Genomic DNA, 18,825 nt, shown 5'->3' with positions numbered 1-18,825 from the left:
ACAGGGGTTAGACTAGATGACCCTGGAGGCCCCTTCCAACTCTATGTTTCTATGATTCACCAATCCTTCAAATTCTTGTAACCAAATAAGGCCCTTCCAGTTTGGCAAGATCAGCCTGTACCCTGGCTCTGTCTTCTACCGTATTTGCTACCCCTCCCAATTTAGCATCATCTGCAAATTTAATAAGCATCCCCTCTATTCCTTCATCCAGATCATTTACAAAGATGTTGAAAAACGCAGGGCCCAAGACAGATCCCTGAGGCACTCCACTAGTTGCTCTTCTCCAAGTGGATGAGGAACCATTAACAAGCACTCTTTGGGTGCGATCTGTCAACCAGTTACAGATCCACCTAGTAATAGAATCTAAACTACATTTTACCAACTTGTCAAAAAGAATATCATGTGTAACCTTATCAAAAGTTTTACTGAAATCATTATAATCCAGGGGTGTCAAACCCGAGGCCCATGGGCCAGATCTGGCCCTTTAAGCCTTCCCACTCTTGGCAGGAGAACTTGGGAACCTGCAAGCAGCCCTGAGCTGAATTCAGGGGCAATGGAGGCAGAAGGAGAGGTGGCGGGAGGTAAAAATATGGGAGAGAAAGAGAGAATTACAGGAAAGCTGCCCCAGGTTCATTTGTGAACATTGTCAGCATAAAATGGTGCTGTCTAATTCCCAAGAAGTCTGAAATCTCCACCAAGTAACCCTCCTTCATACCATTTTGCAAATCTTTGCAGCCCAATCATTTTGCAGCAATCTATTGCTTTCGGAGCAATAGATTAACCTGCTAATGTACACTACCTTGGGAGCAGTGTGCTGAGAGGTGCCCTCCCCCCAAATGTTGAAAGTAGCTTTCATTCGTGGAATCATAGAATCATAGAGTTGGAAGGGACCACCAGGGTCATCTAGTCCAACCCCCTTCACAAAGCAGGAAATTCACAACTACCTCCTCCCCACCCCCAGTTACCCCTACTCCACACCCAGAAGATGGCCAAGATGGCCTCCCTCTCATGATCTGCCTAAGGTCATAGATCAGCATTGCTGACAGATGGCCATCTAGCCTCTGCTTAAAAACCTCCAGGGAAGGAGAGCTCACCAGCTCCGAGGAAGCCTGTTCCACTGAGGAACCACTCTGTTAGAAAATTCTTCCTAATGTCTAGTCTCTGACTGACGGAGGGGAGAAAAAGGCACGAAAAGTCCGAGTGGGATAAGCGGCCCTCGGCTCTTTCCTGGCCCTTCGCTCTCGTGAGGTGATTAAACAGAGCTCTGCTTTGAGGGATAACTGCAGTTCTGTGCGCAAGTAGCGTCCCAGTCACAAGAGAGGGGGTTTCCTCGCGAGAGCCCCGGCCTGCTTGGAAGAGTTTTTGGGGAGAGAGGGGAGGACAAGGAACACAGTGCATGCTCAGAGGCACTCTTTCCTCCGTGCCAGGAAAGGTTGCCGTGCCACACAGTCACAGCCGCTGTGCAACAGGTGGTAGTACCGTTTGCTTGTTTGTTTTAAACTTTAAAATTTAAAGTAATTATATATATGGATACCCTGGACTGCCAAAAAAACAAATGTGTTTTCTTTATCCTATTGAAAATGTAATTTATGCAAATTTGTGCAAATTTATGCAAATGTGACGAGGGTCGCAGGTTACTTGGCAATTGTAAAAGGGGGTCGCGACTCGAAAAAGGTTGAGAACCACTGGTCTAGAGGGAAACTCTTTTGATTTAATTTCAACCCATTGGTTCTGGATCTCAACCCGTTGGTTATTTATGTTTAATTTTTTGGATACACATTGCCTGGCCTGACCAAGTGACATTTATGTCAGATCTGTTTCCCCGCCCCCTCGAACAAATGAGTTCAGCACCCCTAGATTAGTCCTTCCACAGACTAGTTCTATCGCTTCTGTACTGCCCTCTGCTGCAGACTGTGGGGCACCGCGTCAGCTCTCTGGTGCACTTGCCTCCTTTGGCCAGCAGAGAGCAGCAAGGAGACATGACCCACAGAAAGAAATGCCAACTAAAAACTATGGGCAGAAATCATTCTCTAAACCAGTGGTTCCCAAAGTGGTCAGTACTACCCCCTGGGGGGCGGTGGGATTACTTAGGGGGGCACTAAGAGGAAAATGGACAGCGGGGGGTGGGCTAGAGGTGGGCCCTTCAACTGTGATGTTGGATAGGGTAGGGGGCGCTGGAGGTGAGTTTGTGGAACCAAGGGGGAGGTGGCCTGAAAAGTTTGGGAACCACTGCTCTTAAGGCAAGGCGGGGGTGGGAATGTTAACAGCACCCTGCTGGATTAGTCCAAGTGGTCCATGTAGTGCAGCTGCCCATCTTATACTGTGGCCAACCACCCGGTCATACATGGGCAGGGTTTCGCCTGATGTTGCCTCCCAGCACTGACATTCGCAGGTGGACTTCCTCTAACTATGGAGGCTCCCTTTTGGGGCCCACCGATGGTCTTGATTTGCATGTATATGATTTGCATGTATCTCGGAGCTTTGTCCTCCCAAAGCCCATACCCCCAAAAATCTCAATGTTCTTTAAGGTGCTATTGGACTCAAATCGAGCTATCCCCCTTTTAAAGAGATCCATGCCAGAAAGCCAGTGGCTATTATGGCATCTGCCCGATCCCCTCCCCCCCCGTCCTCCACTGGATTGGAACCCTGTTTCTGGCACTTTCTCCAGGGAAGGCAAGTGACGGTTCTCACCTATGGCCGTCTCTTCCTTCCTCCTGCATTAGTTGTCCCGGGGCAGCTGCAAAGGTCAGTTGTTGAAGCAGGTCAGTGCCTTGCAGTTGACTATGCTCTTAGAATCGACCCCTTCCTGAGAAGAAGTATGTTATCTTATTCAATTAGACACCTAATAAGCAGGATTCAACTGCTTTCTTACTGTAGTAAGCTTTTTATTGAATAGCTTCAAAAATATGTAAAATGTGTAAATGTATGTACAGTATTATTATCATGTAATATATATGTAGATGGTGACAAAGTCTTTAAAATGTGACAAAGTTCAGACATTATGAGTCTTAAGCATGTTCCTGTATGCAAGCAATCTTAAACAATCTCTATACCTCTATATGATTCAAATCTTAAAACAGTAATAATATTTCATTCAGAAAATATAAGTTACAGAAATCTTGTAAAAATGGTTAGTTCAGTGAATAAGATCTGATTTAGTTAAAATTATCTTAATTCAAAGTATCTAGAATATCATAAGAATAAGTAGGCATACTTTACCCAATCATGTCATCTGTGAAACTCTCCAGTGCAGCAGAACTAGAGAGATCTGAAACTATGCGAAGATATGTTAGATCTCTCAGACCCTCCATTTGTTGTTGGAGTCTCTGAGTATCTTTGATGTATGTAAAGACCAGAAAAATCTCTGATTATTCTCTGAGTTCATGTAGGAACTGAGTCTAGGAGTCTCTCTGTTTTATGCCAAGATCAGAGAGATCTGTATGTGTGAACCTCTAGTTCCATGAGAAGATTAAAGAGTTCTGTGTAAGACTTCCTAGCTGAGAGGCAAGGAAAGTCTAAGAAATTCCATGTCTGTAAGGACTGGAGTGTCCATGTAAAGGCTAGACAGATCTCAGTGAAAACTCTTTAATCCATGCTAGAATTAAGGAGATCTCAGTGTCTCCATTCAAGGGATGGAGAGATCTATAGGGAGCTCTCAGAACCTCCATGTTTACGCAAAGACTTGGAAGGATCTAAGATCCTCCAGTCCATGAGGACTGTAAAGCTCTACGAGCCTCAATCCACGCAAGGATCAAGGTCTGAGAGCTTACATCCCATGCAAGGGATGGAGAGATCCATTTAGGTCAGCATTTTACATCTCTCAAAGAGTATGCTAACATGAATATATTTACTAATATTCTACTGCAATTCATTCATTTAAACTTAAAACATAATATAACATTATACAACACTGTTTGATAATGTTTTCAACCAGTTACAGCTCTATGCAGTCATTGTTAGTGACAGCTTGGATTTCCAGCTCTATGCAGTCATTGTTAGTGACAGCTTGGATTCCGGAAACCTAGTCTCTATAAGTGTAGGATTCCAGAAGAGTTTGGACTGACTCTAGAAGATTCTGGATTCCAGAGGAGTCTCTTGGCCAATATTCCAAAAGGAGTTACTTGGTCAGGCATATAGGTCAGGTTTCAAATGAAAGACAAGCCTCTATTGATGTTTTATTAACTTTAAATAGGAAAATTCTACAAATCCATCTATTCCATGTGTTTCTATAAGCTTCTATATTGCATTTATATCCTGGCCCATAGCAGTCCAAGTCGAGAGATTCCTGGAGATTTGGGGGCTGGAGCCTGGGGTGGGCAGGGTTTGGGGAAGGACCCCACCAACACCGCAAAGCCCACCCTGCAAAGCAGCCGTTTTCTCCAGGGGAGGAAATCTCTTGTCCTCTGAAGATCAGTTGTAATTCCGGGAGATCTCCAGGCAGGGGTTGGCAACCCCATGAGATGGGGGGAGAACCACTTCTGCGACAGAATCTTCTGTTTTTCGTGGCCTTCTTGCAAAACTCCCCTCCGGCCCCCGCAGAGTCTTGATGGACTCAATAAAACGGCTCGGGAACAAACCGGTTGGGAAGACTGAAGAGAACGGAGGGGATGTTTGCCTGGGAATTAGCTGCGCCTTCGGGGCTGAATCGCCCCTCATATATTTTTTTTAATTTTGCACGCTGTACCGTCATTCCGGAAGTGACTGCGAAGCCGGCGCAGACCTGCTTCGCATTACAAAAGAGCCCATTTAACGCGACCTTTGGTGTTTGCCGCGAAGAATCCTCCTCAAGGAACAATGCAAAACAACAGAGACGCGGTAGCTATGCACAGGCTAAGGGCTATGCAAACAGGAACAAAGGAGCGGGCGAGTGGGGGGGTGGGACTTCTCCTTTTGCCTCGGGACCGTGAAAAGGCATTTTCAAAGTCACATTTTTAAAAAGAGCTTTGAGCAAGCATCGAAACTGACCATGCAAAAATGGCCGGAGTTAAGGCAAGTGATGAACCGGTGCTGCTTCACCGCCTCTGGCCCGACCCTGGCTGGCGGATTTGGGTGCCGCCACCCTCCCTCCACGTTGTCTGGTGCTTGGGTGGGCCAAGCCCCTATTTTAAGTAAAAAAAAAATGATATCATTAACTGGCTCTGCCTGCTCCTTCTATAAAGTTTGCATCTCCGTTCCCTGGCATTGAACTGTATGGTCCACGTGGCCTGGGACTGACCAAGGGACAGTCACGTCTTCATCTGGCCCCCACCACCAATGAGCCTGACACCCCTGCTGTGGGGTTTTGGAGGCCAGAGGACCCCCTGCTCATCCCAACAGCTCGGGTATCTGAATACCTCTTCCCTGCCTCCATCGGAGAGTTTAGGTTGTATGGCTGCCAACCTCCAGGGGCGGCCTGGAGCTCCCTTGGGATTGCAGCTGAGCCACTTGTAGGGTTTGGGCCTATGGATGCTAGCTGGCATACCACGCATCACAAGGCCTTGGGGCAACCATCCGTGACGCTGGCACGCCACGTCACCTTGGTGACTGCCTCTTAGTTGCAGGGTTAAACAATAGACAAAGCTTCTAGTTCCTGCACCATATTTGGTGTTGTTTTTCTCAGCTATGTCCTGGTACTGATTAACTGTCTCTGTTGCCTTCTGGTTTCCTCCAAGAGTTACAAGAGTTACTTATTAACAGCTCACTATAAGCTCACTATAAATAAAAGACAGCTGCCTATCGAGGGAGGTCTGCTTCTTGCACTGAAGCCTCGTCTCAAGTCTTTCCAATCCCCGCAGCCCCTCTCTGGACTCTCCCCACCTGGGACACCTCCTCCATTCTCCCTCCCCCCCGGGTGCCGGTTGATGCGGGGGACTACGTTTCCCAGAAGGCCCAGCGCAGTAAACCCCAGGTGTTCTCGTGGGAGGGAGGACAAAGGGGTCTGGGGGCGCCATGGGGTCCCTCCGGGGGTCTCCTCCTCTTCTTGCTCCTCCTCCCCGGCGGGAGGGGGAACCCGGGTCTCGCAGGTCTGCGGGGGAGGTGAGTGTTGGGGGGGGGTCATCAAAGGGATCTGGGGGGAGGGGGCATTCCTGCAACGGGGGGGGGATGCAAGAAGGGGAGCTGGCCGGAGGGAGCTTGGGGAGAGGGGGGGCTCCCCCGGGCAAGACCTGGGCGTGGGGTTAGTGGGGGTCGTGCTCCCCCCCGCTCTCGTGTGTCCCCCACCAGCCCCGCGTTTCTTCCCTGCTTGAGCCCCCCCCCCACCTCGCTCTGCCCACTCCCCAAAACTGTCTCCCCTCGTTGCTCCTCCCCCCCGGCGGGAGGGGGAACCCGGGTCTCGCAGGTCTGCGGGGGAGGTGAGTGGGGAAGGGGGTGGGGGGCTTCATAAACCCTGATCTGGGGGGAGGCTCCGGAGAGGGGAGGAGGCATTCCTGCAATGGGGGGCGCAAGAGGGGGAGGTGGGCGAAGGGAGGGGGGAGAGTGGGGGGTCTTCCCCGGGCATGGGGTTCGTGGGGTTGGTGGTGGTCCTGTTCCCACCCCCTCTCGTGTGTGTCCCCCCATCCACCAGCCCCGCTTTTCCTCCGTGCTTCAGCCCCCCGGGGGTCCCCGACCCTTTTGAGCCTGCGGGCACAGTGGGGAGTTCAGACACTGCAGGGCGGGCGCAGCAGCAGCGAAATGGCTTTGCCAGGACGGGGGGGGCAGACCCCCAGAGTCCCCCAAGGGATAACTTCAGTCCCACCGTACAGATCCTTTTGTGCAGCGGAGGCAGCTGCCGCCAAAGCAACGTCTTAAAAAACCTGCACAGACTATCAGATCTGCAAGAGGCACTCAGGAGCCTCAAAGGGCAAAAAAAAAAACACCCCACCTCCCTCCGCCCACTTCCCTAAAAACACTGGGTGGGCAGCAGAAATGGTGTCAGCAGGCCTCACTTTGGGGGACCCCTGACCTTAGACTGCACCCCTGGTCTGATCCGGCAGTGGCAGCAGCGTCCCTCGTCTGTTCAGTTCAGTTTATTAATACAGCGATTGCCAGCAAAAGAGAACAAGCATACATTAAATACACTATAAATACAAAATAAACAATTACTAAAAACCCAGATAAAATATTCTCTCCCTTAATTTAGGATTTAAAATTATTGCCTCTACCCACCTTTTCTGAACGACTTGACGGCACTTAGCACACACACACACATATCACTTTATTAACTAGAACTTAGTAAGCATTGAGAACATTATTAAAAGCACTGGAAAAAAGTTACCATCAAGGTGTATCTTAGGACTTAGGATAGTTTAAATCTTCTATATGAACAAAAGGCTCTGTATGTCTGTGTCCTCTTACTACATGACAAATGAACATCTTCATGCCTTCCTTATGAAGATGCTATTGTAGGTTTCAATATATTGATTATAGATACTGACATATGACGGCTTTTAATTCATTGTTCTCAGTTCTCAAATATGTTTAGGCTAAGTAACGATGTACCGTAAGTGAAACCACAGAGAGAAGCTAGCTCAGTGAACAGCTGATAGGCTGAGCCAACCTAGATAACAGCAGAACACAGTTAAAAAAAATGACAAAACACCTTTTGCATTTGGCTTTTCTGCCTTTTCATCTGCCTAGACGATTTTTTTAGATATTCTTCGCTTTTTAAATATGCAATTATATATAACTTCAAGGTTGGAGGATGTTTTGACTTAGTAGCTAGACAATGAGCAGGCGTATGAGAAAAGTGTTGTTTTTATGATATTTCCTGATGCCATCAATTTATGACACCAAGGTTAAAGTATATGCTTGAGAGCATACATTTAATCTGATTCCATGCATCACAAGTCACTTTGAAGTCTGGGGGAATGACAATGTTCCCATAACAATATCTCATTGGTTCTTGGAACACCAGCCTCCAAAACTATAAAAAACGGCTTGAAAATTGAGAGAAATTGGGACATTATCCCCCAGACTTGTTGCTAACAGTCTGTATGGGAAATTCTCTACCAGGCATGTCCTGAGACTTCTCCCCGGCATGATCATTGATGGGTTGGTTACTGGGTTGGTAACTAATATGTAACTGTGTTATGTTCAGATCTATATTCTTTTATTGTAACTTGTATTGTGCATATATCTTTTCATTTTACTAATTTCTGAAGTATTTACAATAAAAAGGAAATGTTTACATTTCAAAATAGGTTGTATCATCTCTTGCAAGTGGCTGGTTAAATAAGGTAACGTGGTCTTAGTGAATCACAAAATCTAACAACTTAGCCACAAAAGTACAGTGATGGACTTCTTCAGTGCCTTATACTGAATCAGTCCCTTGGTTTATCAAAGTCAGTATTGTCTACTTAGACCAGCAGCGGCTCTCCAGGGTCTCAGGCAGAGGTCTTTCACATCACCTACTCGCCTCATCCCTTTGAGATGCCGGGGATTGAACCTGGGACCTTCTGCAAGGTCTGGGACCTTCATCTGAGCTCCAGAACAAAGGCATTTTCCTTTTCTTCCATTCAGAAATTAGTTTTTGGTCCAGTATTTAGTCCTTTCAAGAGTGTTTATGTGCCCAGAATTTTTGTGAGGGCAAAATATTTCCTGTATTCAATTTACGTAAAAGATCTTTGTCCCAAGGTAAGGAAAGAATAAGCACCAAGTTGAAAACAAACTGTAGTCGTGGGGGAAAGGAGCAATTGCAGGGTGGCACAGTAGATTTTTCAGATATTTTCAATCACTAAACGGAAAGTCCTGTATATTATACCTGTCAGGGGCTGAGGGGTGTGTGTGGAAAGAAGGCAATTTTTCATTCCATTAGTTTGATGTTTTGCATTATTTTACTCAATTGACTGGCCGATGAGGTTCTTCTTTCACTCTTGAATGCTCAGAAACGGGAATAGAAGATCAACTGGGCCATATTTTCCTCTTTCAGAGATCGCCAGTGTCCTTTGAGGAGGTAGCCGTGTTCTTCACTGTGGAGGAATGGGCTCTGCTGGACCCGGGCCAAAGAAAACTCTACAGGGAAGTTATGGAGGAAAATTATGAGACCGTGGGCTCTGTGGGTAAGGACCATTTCCCTTCTGCCAGGAACACGGAAGAGAACGGAGGGGCTGGCATCTTCCTTTGGCCCTCTTGAATTTCTGAACATACTTTTGTTTGCCACAGAAGAAAGAACGGAGCTTCCATACCTGGGGATCATACAGTGTCTGAAAAAGAAAACAAAGTGCATTGATGCAAATGGCATTCATGCTGTAAAGAGAAATGTGTCGACCAGGAAGGCTTTTGATAGGGAGAGATGGACACCGTTCTAGATGTCTCCCAGCCCTTTTTAAGATCAATCAGCTCCGTGGTTAAACTGGGGTCTGGGTTTCAACCTACAAGTGGGAGAGGTCGATGAGGGGCAACCTTGTCAATAGCTTCTAAGGAACTCCACATTCTTCCTTTCCACGGCGGCCTCAACAGAACACATGTTTGGAATCCTAAAATCCCCCAGAGCGGTTTGGAATCAAGTAGGATTCACGGGCCTCTGTCGGCAGAGCATTTTAACCCTGTCTCCTCTCATGGAGGGTGTGGAGGCCACATTCACCTTGGTTTTACATAGGCAACGAATTGATTAATGAAGGAACAACTACAACAAAAATCAAAACCAAGGAGTAAGAAGTTGTGGAGGAACAATATAAATGTATTTCATCAAATATTGATACAAAATATACCGTCGGTTCTTGTAGGTTATCCGGGCTGTGTGACCGTGGTCTTGGTATTTTCTTTCCTGACGTTTCGCCAGCAACTGTGGCAGGCATCTTCAGAGGAGTAACACTGAAGGACAGTGTCTCTCTTCAGTGTCCTTCAGTGTTACTCCTCTGAAGATGCCTGCTACAGTTGCTGGCGAAACGTCAGGAAAGAAAATTCCAAGACCACGGTCACACAGCCCGGATAACCTACAAGAACCGATAAACTCCAACCGTGAAAGCCTTCGACAAAATATACCGTATTCTTCCGTGTATAAGGCGACCTTTTTTCTTTAAAAATTAGCCCCAAAATTAGGGGGGTTGTCTTATACACGGAGGGTGGCTCTTGCCGTGGGCCCCTCCCGTGACAGGCTCTCTTTCCCTGCCCGTCAGCTGACAGGCGGGGAAAGAGAGTGAGTGGCCAAAGAGTCTTGTCCCCTGGCTGCCAGCATCTGGTGTTCAAACTGCTCGCCACCCTCCTGACTAGTGGGGGGGGGGGCGGCAGCCGGTTTGAACACCGGCGGCCAGGGGATAAGACTCTTCCCCTCCCTCTTTCTCTGCCTAACGGCATTCAAACTGGTTGCTGCCCCCCCCCCCCCCGGTCGATCAACAGGCAGGGAAAGAGGTCAAGTGACCAAGAAGTCTTGTCCCCTGGCCTCCGGCGTTAAAACCGGTTGCCACACCCCTCCCCCCCTGTAACGTCAGGAAAGAAAATACCAAGACCACGGTTACACAGCCCGGATAACCTACAAGAACTAGTTAACTGTTTTTTTCTATTACAAGTTTATATTCTTCTTGTTTACAATACTGCTTGGGAAGTCCTCGAACTGGAAGTTTGGGGGCGGTCCTAGCACAGGGACAGGAAGTAAAGGTCTGTGAATCCTGCCTCTCCCTGAGCTTAGGAACAGAATAACCCCCTGATCAGATGTCCTTTTCGCTCAGAGAAGAAGGAGCCCTCACAGGTAAGCCAAGGCTCCGTTCTGCATTCCCAAATACAGAGGTCTTTATAGGTTCTTGTAGGTTATCCGGGCTGTGTGACCATGGTCTTGGTATTTTCTTTTCTGACGTCTCGCCAGCAGCTGTGGCAGGCGTCTTCAGAGGAGTCACACTGAAGGACAGTGTTACTCCTCTGAACACTGTGTTACTCCTCTGAAGATGCCTGCCACAGCTGCTGGCAATACGTCAGGAAAGAAAATACCAAGACCACGGTCACACAGCCTGGATAACCTACAAGAACCTATGAACTCTGACCGTGAAAGCCTTCGACAATATACAGAGGTCTTTGTTCCTTCCATTTGTGTCTTGATGTTGCAGGGAACTACATTTCCCAGAAGGCCTTGCAAGCACCAAAGTGGTCAACCCTGCGTATTGGTGGTGTCCAGAGGGAGGTTTTTCCTGGAGCTGGACAGGGAAAAATATGGAATATGGAATTCAACAGAGCTTCTCTTCTTTCTTGTTTCCCCCGGCTGGAGGGAGAATTTGGATCTTGCACATCAGCAGGAAAGGTGAGTTTAGGAGTTCCTCAACAGGTGTTAGGCAAGAATAGAGGAGGGAGAGAAATTACCTGTGAACAGAAGTGAAAGTAGAAGAGGCAGCCGGAGGGAGCGTAGAGAGGGAGAGATGCTTCCCTAGCAAGGTCTGTGCGGGGTGTGTGTGTGCGTGGGGGGGGGGTTGCTTGTGTCTTCACTCTCTTGAATGTGTTCCAGGCAACCAGCCTGCATTTATGTTCTTATTAAAACTCAGGGGGACCCCTGGTCTCATGCAGGGGGGCTCCTTGTCTGTCCTGACTGGGCCCTGTATCTCACAGCAGTGGTGTTTTTTGCCAGCTCCACTGGCGTTTGGCCTTATTTTTTCTCCTATGATGGAAGAACTTTAAAAACCTTCTGTTGCTTCCTCTAGAGCAGGGGTGTCAAACTCATTTGTTAGGGGGCCCAAATATGACATAATGTCAGTTGGTTGGGACGACGAAGTGTACCACATACATACATACATACATACATACCATAAAATGTAATGCCAGGTACTGGAGATACAAACTTTATAGAAGACACAAAGTCAATTATGATATTGTTTTTTTACTTAAAACACAAACAAGTTTACAAAAATAACCCTCTTACGGTAATTCATTTGACAGTCTTACTTGTATTGTTTTAAGTTCGTTCGTATTTTAACTAACAACTGAAATAAAAGTAATATAATTAATTGCATATACCTTCTATAAGTTCTTCTATAAGATACCTTCTATCTCTAGTCACTCACATTAATTTTTAAAAACTTTTTAAACTGGGGGGTGGTGGCTTCCTTGGCTGGCAAGCCCACAGCTGACGCGCCAGCCCATATTTGAGCTGGGGGTGGTGGGTGCCTTGGCTGGCGAGCTTGCAGCGGGCTCACCAGCCCAGATCTGGATGGGGTGTGTGGTGTGGCTGCCTTGACTGGTGAGCCTGTAGCCCTCTCCCAGTCCAGAAAAACAGGGAGAGAGAGAAGAGAAAGAAAGAGAGAGACAGGAAGAGTGAAACACATACAAGAGAAAGTGAGGGAGAGAGAAAGAAAGGAAGGTGGAGAAAGACAGAAAAGGAGAGAGGGAGGGGAGAGAGGAGGAAGGATGGTGAGAGAAAGAGGGAAGAGAGTAAAATAGGGATAAAGAGAGAAAGAAAGGTATAAGGAGCGAGAAAGAGGGAGAGAGAGAGAGAAAGAAAGAAAGAAAGGAGAGAGGGAAGGGAGAGAGAGCGAAGGAAGGAGGGAGAAATAGAGATAGAGAGAAAGAGGTATAAGAGAGGGAAGGGGGAAGGTGCTGGTTGGTCTCCTGGGTTGCTCCAGCTCCGGGAAGAAGAAGTGTTGGTTTTTATATGCCGACTTGCTCTACCACTTAAGGCAGAATCAAACCGGCTTACAATCACCTTCCCTTCTCCTCCCCACAACAGACACCCTGTGAGGTAGGTGAGGCTGAGAGAGCATGACTTGCCCAAGGACATCCAGCTGGTTTCGTGTGTAGGAGCGGGAAACCAATCCAGTTCACCAGACTAGCCTCTGCCGCTCGTGGAGGAGTGGGGAATCAAACCTGGTTCTCTAGAACAGACTCTACCACTCCAAAACACTGCTCTTAACCGCTACACCACGCCCGGAAAGGGGTGGGGAAGTGGGGCTGGCTGCCTTGGCTCCGTGGGCCAGAGAAATGCCCTCCCTGGGCTGCATCCCGCATGTTTGACACCCCTTCTCTAGGGTGTGATTCCGACAAGCGTCATCCTCAAGAAGCTCTCTGACTTGGCAGCTGGTCTGAAGTCAAGTCAGTCTTTATTGCAGCCCACAGGCCATTCAGAAGCAGAGTAAAACACTAACAGAAGCAGAAAACCAATAAAAACACTGAGATAAAATTAACTAACTACGTAAAACGGGGGTGGGGAACCTTTTTTCCACCAAGGGCCATTTGGACATTTATAACATCATTAGCAGGCCATACAAAATCATCAACTTAAAAATTAGCCGACCAAGCCCCAAGCAGGCAGCTGCCCCAGATGATCCCCCCTGCACAGGCAGGCAGGCATCCAACTAGTGGCGCACTCGCCCACCTGATAGCACAGGATGGTCTGTTGCACCAGCCAGGCGTAGCCATCCAGCCGCACGCCGGAGTTGCTCCTGCTCAGCAGGGTTGGAGCCGGATTCTACAGTCGGCTCCTGCTATCTCCACCTGCAGGGGTGAAATGAGGACACACCGGCTAAGAACTTGCCCTCTGCCCCGCACATTCTGGCCCTGCTCCCTTTAACCCCTCCACTGTCGCCACTTCGGTCCCCAGCCCTCTTGCAGTACAGAGGGAATAAATTTCTCCATGGCCTGGGTGGGAAAGGGTTAACACAGTTTCTTGGGCAGTCCTAGCAGCTCCATAGCTAACGACTCTTCTGCAAGGGGGGAAAAGGTTCCTTTTCTCAGCAAAACAAATTCACATCTGCCTTGAATAGAGGCTATTCCTGTCCGTGAGAGGGGGCAGATTGCCAGTCTTAGATCCTTCTGAGCTAGAGATCTGCCAGGACCCACGAAGGGCCAGACCAAATGATTTCGTGGGCCTTATGTTCCCCACCCCTGACGTAAAACCTCTATGCATCACTTGTCTTAGGATTCCTACAGTTAAAAGGGTAGAATCTGGATAAATCAGGCACTGGACATTATTTCAGCTGGTATTTTCATTGCAGAAGATAGAAACTTGGCCACAGAAACCATAATAAGACATTAATCAGCCAACAGCAGTTTCAATAAATGAAGCATGCCTGTACATAAGAACGTAAGAAAGGCCATGCTGGATCAGACCAAGGCCGATCAAGTTCAGCAGTCTGTTCACACAGTGGCCAACCAAATGCCTCTAGGAAGCCCACAAACAAGACAACTGGAGCAGAATTTGTCCTGCCTGTGTTCCACAGTACCTAATATGATAGGCATGTTCCTCTGATACCAGAGAGAATAAAAGCTACAGTGGAAAAACACGTGAACCGATGTCTCTGGAGGCAGAGAGAGGGGGTCACCAAGGATCCCCCCAGAGGGTTCTGTGCTCTTCTTTACTTATGGTTGGTTCCCCTAAAAAGGGGACAGGGCTTCAGTGACCACAGAGATAGCAACTCTGGGGTTAAACGTTCAAGAAAGGTCAATGTCGGCTTTACAGTCAATTAGAATTGTTTTTAACTTTTAATTTGACTTGACCGAGAGAAGCCCAGTTCTTTGCAATTGTCTGAGTTTGTATTTCTTGAGGATTTCCAGTTCATTATAACTCTCAGAGGCTGAAAAAAATACTAATGCAATTTTTCTTTGTCCTTGGTTTTGTGAAGTACTGTGTTGCTTTTCTTTTGGTTTTGCCCGTACAAGCGACTAGGGTCTGGTACGAAGGCCAGGCTCTTGACATGAGTCAGGCCTCTGCCGGTATGTTCTCACTCCCAGTGATTCCCTCCCCCCGTGTCCTTGACTGCTAACAAGCAACTGCTAACGAGCAAGCCCAAGACTGTGTTTTGATGTCTGCTTTGCCTTCCTGCTCAAGACTCTGTTATCAATCCCTTTCCCAGGCCTCTGGGCTGTGCACCTGTGATGTAGATATGTTTATAACTGTGCAATGTTTTCTAAGTAGTCACTAGCCTTTGCGAGGGCCTGGCTGAACCTGTTGCTTCTACAATAAAGTTTACCTGCTTCTGACCTGATCGTCTGAGCGAGTGGCTTTTTGAGAATTGCCCAGGGTGGCTGGAGAGCCTCACAAGTTTGATGTATTACATTCTTTTCATCTATTGGGTGTCCGATGGGATTCCTTGTTCTTTCTTGGATGCTTGAGGACAGGAATCGATGATGAACTGGGCCATATCTTCCTCTTTCAGAGATCGCCAGTGTTCTTTGAGGAGGTAGCCGTGTTCTTCATGGAGGAGGAATGGGCTCTGCTTGATCCAGGCCAAAGAAAACTCTTCTGGGAAGTGACAGAGGAAAATTATGAGACCATCGCCTCTCTGGGTAAGGATTGTTTCCCTTTTATTATGAGCATGGAAGAGAAGGGAGGGGAGGGCGTCTTCCTTCGACACTCTTGAATTTCAGGAGACCATTCCTTTTGCCACAGAAGAAGAAATGGAACTCCTGCAGCTGGGGATGTTACAGCGCCAGAAAAGGAAAGCTCTAAACATTCCAATACTGTTTTGTCCGTCAGGGAATATTTCTCTGGAGATCTTGGAAGAACGGGGAGGTGAACTTTGGCCTCCTTTGTCCCCTTGCCCCAGACAGGAACCCCCCCCCCAATCTAATCCACGATGAGAACTGGCCATTGAGTCCTACTCTCTGCTTCCTATCTTTAAGCCATCTCTCAATCCTCTTATCCAATGACTGATGTTTGCTTAGCAGTCTTTGGTGGGAGACTTTGTCAGAAGCCTTTTGGAATTCCAAATACACAGTCCACTGGCTCACTCCTGTCCACATGCTTATTGACACTTTCAAAAAACTAGTGTGGGGGCTGAGGCAGTGACATGCAATGTCTGAGGCATGTTTGTATTCTTACCTGAGGGTAACAGCAATTACATGGCTTTTCTTATGTTCTTATGTTCTAAGGGAAGTAAAGGCTTCCTGTCTATGTTCTACCGTTGCGATGTTATAATTCTGATAAGCGGAATTCATCTCTCTCTCTCAGCCTGGATACATTCTTTATCAAATCAGGGCTCGGAACTTTGATAACGCAGGTTTAAGAATCACATCCGTCCCATTGCTACATTAATGTCTCTGAGAAGGAATAGATAAGGGGTAGACAAGAGAGCAATTACAAGTGAAAAAGCATTGCAAAGCCACTTCAAATCAAGTCCAATGATAGCTGTCTAATGGTTATACAGTTCTGTTGGAGTCTTGCAATGTTATCAGCCGGCTGATTTATAAAATAAAATCACCTCTGTCCCTTTATTTCATTCTCCGTAGGTTTGTCTGATTTAAAGCCAAAAATTAATCATTGTTTAAAGTTCCAATTGCAATTATTAAACAGACAAAACAAAAAAAGACCAAAAACAAACACACCAAGCAGGCAGACCAAGACTCACTCACTATAGTTTGGTGCTTGTTCCTCATTCTGTCAGTTGTTTCCAACGGATCAGAGACAGAAGCTCAAGAAAATAAACTTCTCCTCCTCCTGCACTTAGACAAGGATCTCCTTTAATTAGGAGACTTCCAGGTCACTCAGACCCATGAAATAAGGATAGCTGAGAAAGCTTTCTTCTCAGACGGATTCTAACCGGTCGCCATGTTGTTCCACCTCCCAGGTTCCCAGTCTTAATCCCTCTTTCTAAAATTTCAGATTTTTCTGCAAAACTGGGTGTTTTCTTAGGTTTTTGGAAATATCTGCCCATGGCTCAAGTCTCCAGTTTTATGTCTGTCCCTATTTTTCCTTTTTTTAAAAACAAAAATATATATTTTAAAAAATGCAAGATTTTTTAAAAAGCATTTCTTTTTTCCATTCTGTCTCTGTGTGCTTCCTACATGAACACAAGAGAACTGTACCTGCTAACTGGTATTTCTAGCTTTTCATTCTTCTTGGATTTCTGTCTCTCTTTTGCAGTTCCAGAATTGAGGGAGATGGTGAGGGAGAAGGAATCAGCAAGGTTGGTTGTAGGAAAAGGTGACGTTCTGCAGATAGAAGCGAAATCTAGGGAACAAGCCATACCAAAGCGAGAGTGCAGAAGGAAAAGGAAAGCCAAAGAGAAGCAGAGAAAGAAATGGGTTGGCTATCAGTCCAGAAATCAACCTGAGATCTCAGCCCATGAAGAAAGAAGGCCTAAGGGTGCCATAAAAGACACAAGGTTCAGCTGGAAAACACATAACTGCCTGGAGTGTGGGAAAAGCTTCTATTGTAATAGCAAACTAACTCAACATCAAATACATCACAGAGGGGAGAAGGCATATAAATGTCTGGAGTGTGGAAAGTGCTTCTCTCTGATTGGCAGCCTAACTGCACATCAAAGGGTTCACACAGGGGACAAGCCATACAAATGCCTGGAGTGTGGAAAGTGCTTCTCTCAGAATAGCCACCTGACAGTACATCAAAGTGTTCACACGGGGGAGAAGCCATACAAATGCCTGGAGTGTGGAAAATGCTTCTCTCGGAATAACAGCCTAACTGCACATCAAAGGGTTCACACAGGGGAGAAGCCAAAGAAATGCCTGGAGTGTGGAAAGTGCTTCTCTCGGAATGACAGCCTAACTGCACATCAAAGGATTCACACAGGGGAGAAGCCATACAAATGCCTGGAGTGTGGAAAGTGCTTCTCTTGGAATAGCGACCTAACTAAACATCAAAGGTCTCACACGGGGGAGAAGCCATACAAATGCCTTGAGTGTGGAAAGTGCTTCTCTCGGAATTCCATTCTAACTAAACATCAGAAAGTTCACAGCGGCGAAGCCACATAAAATGGGAGTGTGGAAAGAAGTTCATCCACAGCTGTATCCTTACCTTACAATGGAATAAGTTTAGCCAGCTTCACTCATCAAATAGCTGCGGGAAATGGTGTTTAAGGGTGTAGGTGTCACCAGAGACGACTAAAGTTCAATGGAATGCTTCTCAAACGAAGTGTTTTTCTGCTAATGGGTTTGTAAATAGCTTGCTCTGTGTTTTTCTGTTTTGTATTTTATAATGTAATACCTGTTCTCAAGTAAGCTCTCCAATCTTGGGTGGGGGAATGATATATTCCAGGTACCAGTCACCTGTAGAAATGTTAATCATACAGCTAGAAGTACAAATTTTCTCACTTTCCCACCTCTGTGTGTATTTCCCCAAATCTGATCATGCCGATTACATTTTGTATCATGCTTCTGCATGCTGACTTGCATTGGATAAAAGGGTTGATGGGTCTTTAATTTCATTTGTATCTGATGAAAAATGAACTTTGATCCACAAAGCGTATACTCTGGTAATTTTTGTTGATCCTTAAGGTGGTGCTAATCTTCAGTTTTGCTCTACTGGTACAGAATAATGGAGAGGGAAGGTGGCATGGTATAGCCCGATCTCATCAGATCTCAGAAGCTAATCAGGGTCAATACTTTGGGGACCACCAAGGAAGACACTGCAGAGGAATGTCCTGGCAATCCCCCTCTGCTGTTCACTTGCCTTGAAAGGCCTTTGCTGGGGTCACCATTAGTCAGTCACCTGTGACTTGACAGCACTTTATGCACACACACACTTAGCGATATTTCTCGCTTTTAAATATAATCAAGATGCAATTATATATAACTTTAAGGTTAGAGGATGTTTTGTCTTAGTAGCTAGACAATGGGCAGACATGTATGAAACTTACAAATGTTATGAGAAAAGTGTTGTTTATATGACATTTCCTGATGCCATCCATCAATTTATGACACCAAGGTTAAAGTATATGCTTGAGAGCAGACATTTAATCTGATTCCATGCATCACAAGTCCCTTTGAAGTCTGAGGAAATTACAATTATCCCATAACGATATCTCATTGGTTCTCGGAACACCATCCTCCAAAACTGTATAAAAAGGGCTTGAAAACTGAGAGAAATTGAGACATTATCCCCCAGACTTGTTGCTAACAGTCTGTATGGGAAATTCTCTACCAGGCATGCTTGTGTGCTGTCTGTCTTGAGAATTCTCCCCGGCACGATCATTGATGGGTTGGGTACTGGGTTGGTAA

This window comes from Euleptes europaea, chromosome 6 (genome assembly GCF_029931775.1).
Source record: "Euleptes europaea isolate rEulEur1 chromosome 6, rEulEur1.hap1, whole genome shotgun sequence".
NCBI classification, from domain to species: Eukaryota; Metazoa; Chordata; class Lepidosauria; order Squamata; family Sphaerodactylidae; genus Euleptes; species Euleptes europaea.
Note: the sequence above shows the minus strand (reverse complement) of the source record.